Below are 6,000 nucleotides of genomic sequence, written 5' to 3'. Positions count from 1 at the left end.
TGGTTACTGGTGTTAACTCTAATGAAGATATATAATGAAACAGGGCAAACTGAGTCAGGAAAAATATTTGAGGAGAAAAAGAAAACCAGAGAGTGGAAATGGATCTAAGATCTGTATTCAAGAAGATAAGAAGATTAAGAAATAAAATAAAAGGAGTGGTGACCTCTGAGCATGATCTCACCCAGAAAAACTTTCAACTTGTTAAAAGCAATTAAAGAAAAACTTAGAGCCAGATGCGGTGATGCACACCTTTAATCCCATCACTTAGAAGGCAGAGGCTGGCAGTCTGAGGCCAGCCTGGTCTATAAATTCAGTTTCAGAACAGTCAAACTTAAGCAGTAAATGAGAGAAAGCTGGTAAAGATGTCATTGAACTAGGGCGTCATGTACCATCACCAATAAGCAGAAGAACTTGGCACCTTTGGCCACATGGTTCTGGTTTTAGAGTCAGGATATAAGTAAGGCATTATGGAACCATCCCTCTCAACTAAGAAAAGCCACTGAGGCCAGGCATGTGTCAGGGGTTTCCCAGAATGGATGCCTAGGGAAGCCGTTGTATGATGCTGGGAAGGTAAAGTCTGGGTTGCCTTGGAGACTCCATGAAGTTGGAGACGCCAGAGCTGTAGGATACTTGCCTAGGAAAGCTGATAACAAAGTGGAAACAGTTGAAGAGAAAGATGTGTGCTAAAGTCAACAAATCTAACAGGAGATGTGAATCTCAAGAGTGTTCTGACATCAGACATAGTGCTCATTTCCCTACACTCAAGAAAGTTAATGTATATCCTATGTCACTATATGTTGGAAGAATGTGATTTTTTTATTTTGATTTTATAGGGACTCCAGTAGAACAAGTTCATGACTCTCAGAAGAAACTTGGAACTTTAGAATTTCAAATAAGTTTGAGACTGTTATAGACTATAGGAACTTTTGAATTTGGAGTGAATGTACTTTTGCATTATGATATGGGTATAAGCCATATCATTTTTATTAAACCTAAATTCTTACCAAAACTAAATTTGAATAAAAACTTAAATTGAATAAAACTTCACCCAATACCTATAAATGTTTCTTTTAATGAGAGCATCAAACAATGAAGATGCATCTTACCTTTAGCCTAGTCTGCTTTTGCTTTCTGCTTCCCAAAGGCATCATTACAGGACCCTGTGAAGTTGGAGGAATTATCATTAAATGTTATCTACTCAACTGTATTTGAAATGTAGGATTCATTCTCTAAACATGAAAAGAAACTTATGTTCTTTAATGTTTTAAGTTCGGGTCAGTCTTAAAAGAAAACAAAGTAGAAAACACTATCAGCTCCAAAATGTCAGTGGCAAATTTTAACCCTGGTGACAATTATTGTGAACTATTTGTTATAAAATCACAAGTAATCAATCTGCAATGAATGGAACATATATATATATATACTTCAAAATAAGACATTTATCTTTGACTTTCCACTCAACGTGTGCATTTATACTCATTTTGAATGGGGTATGGGTATGGATAATGCCGGTACCTCTAAAATTGTCATCAAAAAGCTGTTTATTGTTCACCACCACTTCTGTCGCTTCACATACCTGTTAACATGCTACATATCCAGGCACTTCTCCACTTGTACCTTCTCACATCCTGGGGACATGCGGGTCTCATCCATGGATGATGACTCTCTTTCTCTCTGAGAAGCCAAGAAGCAGTCAGCACATTGTGCAAGCTAATGAAACAAGACCCAAAACAATGCACATTGCGAATAACACATTAAAACTAATACACCAGGGATCATGTGAGAATAATGCAAGCATAAGTCTGGTAGATTTGTTGCCTTTCTGTAAGAAATGTTCATTATAAAGTTTATACGTAATGTATTGTCATCATTATATACTGACAACTTTATCATTTATTATCACTTAACTTTTGACTCTTCTGACAGATTATTTAGCAGATACTGTTTATGTTGTAAAAAGGAATTTAAATTGTAGAAATTTTGTTAACTTTTGAAATTTATAAAGTAGAAAATTATATCTTACAGTTAAGTCCCTTTTTGGTTTTCATTTTTATATGTATTGCAGGAAAAGGCCTCTAGATGGCAGCATTTACCACAGCTAGAAATGATTTAGGCACTAATTTAACTCTAAAACTGACACACTTGATAAAGGTGAAATTACTCCTTGTAAACTATGTGTCTGCAGTATTTCTGATGTGCCGTGAATTAATACTTGACCTTTGTGAGCACACGCTTGTTCATTTATTTAGCTGTTAACACAATTAAAGTTTTACACATTTCCTAAAACAATTAAAACAAATAGATATTAAGTGTATCCTTAGGAGAAACGAAAATAAGATACATTGCTGTACAAATAAATATGAATGAGATCTTAACCGCATGACTAATATATGTTTTTTTAAAACCTTGAAAGTTTTTATATTTGAATGGCATTACATATAAATTGTTAGAATTCATAGTTTTAGAATCAAGACCAGTTTTTAAAGTTTTTAAAGTCAGAGTAATCATAGTTTTAATGTTCTCGCTCTTACCAACATTCCAAAATTGCTGCTGTATTCACAATATCTAGGAACTGGAAACAACCTAGAAAATCATAAATTAATTATAGAATGTAGGGCAGTCAATATTTTGTCAGAACATTTCTGAGCAAGTTCAATAATTTTTAACTATCCAACGACGGTATCAATTTTAACTCTTCTATTGTGTGTATTGCTCACTGTTATAAAAAACAATTATTTACCATATTGACTGAATTTGAAAACAAAGAAAGACTGAAATTTGATAGATAGGAACTTGTGGCTGACTTGCTCACTTTCTTTAGCTTGTATAAATATAGAACATTTGCCATTAGTGATTGAAAAGAGATTTATGTTTTGCAATACTAACTAAATGTGCAGAATGTATGTTCCTTGGTAATATCCCTAACAAGTCCCTAAAGATAAGACTTTTACTGATATTATAACCTTTGGTGTGACAATTCAGAAACTCATATATAAATTCACTCAAAAATATGATAATAAAAATAATTGGACTCATATAAGTCATCCTTAACTGTGATTAACGGCCTGGTTCAAGTAAGATAATTGCTAAGCCAGGTGGTGGTGGTACACATGCCTTTAATCCCAGCACTTGGGAGGCAAAGGCAGGCGGGTCTCTGTGAGTTCGAGGCCATCCTGATATACAAGAGCTAGTTCCAGGTTAGGCTCCAAGGTAGTAAGGTAGTTGTTTGGTTTCAGTTTTGATGTCAGTGGGTAAGTTTGTGTACACTGATTGAAAAGGATTTTCTTTTGGAACATACTTTGCTTAAAATCATCCCTGTCAATAGTAAGTAGACACTTCTTTCCACCAAAAGTCCTCCCATCCCTCGAAGTACTCCAGAGACACTGCTTTAAGCTGAAAAACATTAAAATAAACATTTCAGTTTTTGATTTACTTACCTTGACAATTACAAAAATACCAGTTCAGTTAATACAATTTGTGTTCTTTAGCCTTTTGTCAGTAAATCAGGATGCAATCAGGCTGTCTTTTCCAGTGCCTGTGACTATGTCTTAAGGTGATTAGGGCTGCAAAAAGCAGTGGTTATGACCAAAAGGCACAGGGCAAACTTTTGAGAAATTGTGGCAGAGTGTTAATGGACAACGGCTAATGGTGATCAGGTATTTAAGCATAGTAACTGTGATTCCTAGTTTCAATCATCTTAATTTTTCCTATTCTTTCTCCATCAACTCTCCATTGAAAACCCAATTTTATACAACTACAACTTCCTGTGTATACAATATTTACTATTCACAATGCAATTAGTTTGATCCTGGAATATATCTTACAGACCCAGTTTCCTTGAAGAATGTGGCCATTGGTTTATCTTTAGTTCAGCATTTGTGTAAATGCAAATGGAATCATGGGAGGGCGTCATTGTTTCCTGATGTAGTATCATGGGTAGATCTGTGTTCATAACCACGTAGGGAGAATAGGGATCAAAGCATTTTCAAACATATAGCAACTCTGACAATCGTCAGAAATTGCCTATCTCTTTCTACTTGTGATTATGCTACCGCAAGATGACATTTTCCACACACTCCAAAGACATGGCTCCCTTGATGTGCACAGCAGGGGCTGCTGTTCACTGTTCTGTTCTATGGATTCTGCCTTCTTCGCAAGGGTTCCTGACCCTGCATACACCTGGTCCTCACTCTCTGCCCCAGGTAATATTAGAAGTTAACTCTAGAGATCTAATCTCAGTAAGAAAGATAAAAGATTTGTCAAATGAATATTTAAACCACACATGCGCCTCTAACTGGCTGAGCAGTGAAGAGGAACACAAAGAGAATAAATGATGGTAGAGGAGAGTCAGATGAGAACAATCTCCATTCGCTGCTTCCTTAGGAAAGATAGGTGCAAGGGACTTCCCACAGACACTCTCAGGCCATAGTCCCACTGCTACGCCTCCCCTTCAGTAAGCAAAGAATACTCTGCCTGTGACCCATAGTAGACCTTTTCTTTCTTAAATGGCTTTTTGTCAGATATTTGATTACATTAATAATTAAAATAAATACCTAAGTAACTCAAAATGTGCTTTATCTCATAAAGAAACCAAATGTAATGTAATAGTATGTTTGAAATAGTAAGATAAATGAACAATGTTGCTAACATTAAGTTTCAAAACTTGTTAGGTTTCTAATACTATATACATATATTATTTATGTTTATATCTGTATCAAAGTTGTATACAGATCTCGTTTATTGGTTTTATGTGTATGTGTGTGTGCACATGTGCATCTGTGTGTAAAGAAATCACTGTTGAGCTTCTAAAAAGAAAGATATAATGAGTGAACTCTTAATTCCTAGCATTGAAAAGATAAAGTCCAGAGGACCATGAGTTAGAGGCCAGGAAAACCTGGGCTGTGGAGGAAGATTCTACCTCACCAAAATAATTAAATATATAAATAAGTAAAAATAAACAAAAAGGTAAAATTGTAAAATACAAAACAAATGTTAATGTTGCTGTTAGAAAAGCAGTGCGATCCATGGTAGAAGCTTAAACTATAAAAAGAAAATAAATCAGCTCATAACATGACACAGCTATATTAGGTTTGAAATAGTATGTATTCTTGTTATGATTTGTGTGTATGTGTGTGTGTGTGTACGTGTGCGTGCACACGCACATGTTTGGTATAGTCTCTCTGTGTAGAGCTTATTGTCCTGAAACTCACAATGTTGCCCAGGTTGGCCTTGAACTCACATATAAATATATGTGTGTATATGTACATAATACATGAGGGTTTAACTTTTTATTAGGTACTTATTTATCCAGTATGCTTCCTAAAATAGATTTTAAGTCATATAACTACATTGTATGACACAAAATTTATCTCTAGTATATTTTATAATCATATCACATTACCCTCCAATTCATGTTTTTTTCCTAGTAATTATGGTATTTACCTGAAGTATTGCTTTATCTATTGGAGCATTTTTATAATTTATTATTATTATTACTGGTTGTTGTTATTTTCATTGCTGTTTTTGTAACATTCTGAAACATCAAACTTTTAATGATAGGGGGCAAATATTATTTGAAATTAACCCTATTATCCTTTTATCATAACCATTAAAATCACTTTCTTCATGCAATAACAAGTTATGTAAATTAAACAAATAGAGTTGCCATTAAGTTATAGGTATCAAACACAGGCGTTAAGGGCTGCTAAGATGGTGTTTGAATGGTTTGGAAACGTAAACATTTACATTCTTTCAAAAAATTCCTTGGAGTGCATAATTATTTTATATTTACAAAGAATAATTCCCAAGCACTTTTTCTTAACTGGGTTTTCTTTTGGAGTGTATTTCCTAGAGTATTTTAAATGAATATAGTATATGCTACATTTTGTTTTGATCTATTTGTGTTAATTTTGGTCACACTAGTTTTTTAGCTTAGGGTCTGAGAAGGTCATAGTCAGTCACTCCATCAAAGAGCCAGGTCTTCAGTAATTTGCCTGCTTT

The sequence above is a fragment of the Myodes glareolus genome, chromosome 12 (genome assembly GCF_982192425.1).
Source record: "Myodes glareolus chromosome 12, mMyoGla1.1, whole genome shotgun sequence".
Taxonomy (NCBI): Eukaryota; Metazoa; Chordata; class Mammalia; order Rodentia; family Cricetidae; genus Myodes; species Myodes glareolus.
The sequence above is the reverse complement of the archived record's forward strand: the minus strand, read 5'-3'. Positions refer to the sequence as shown.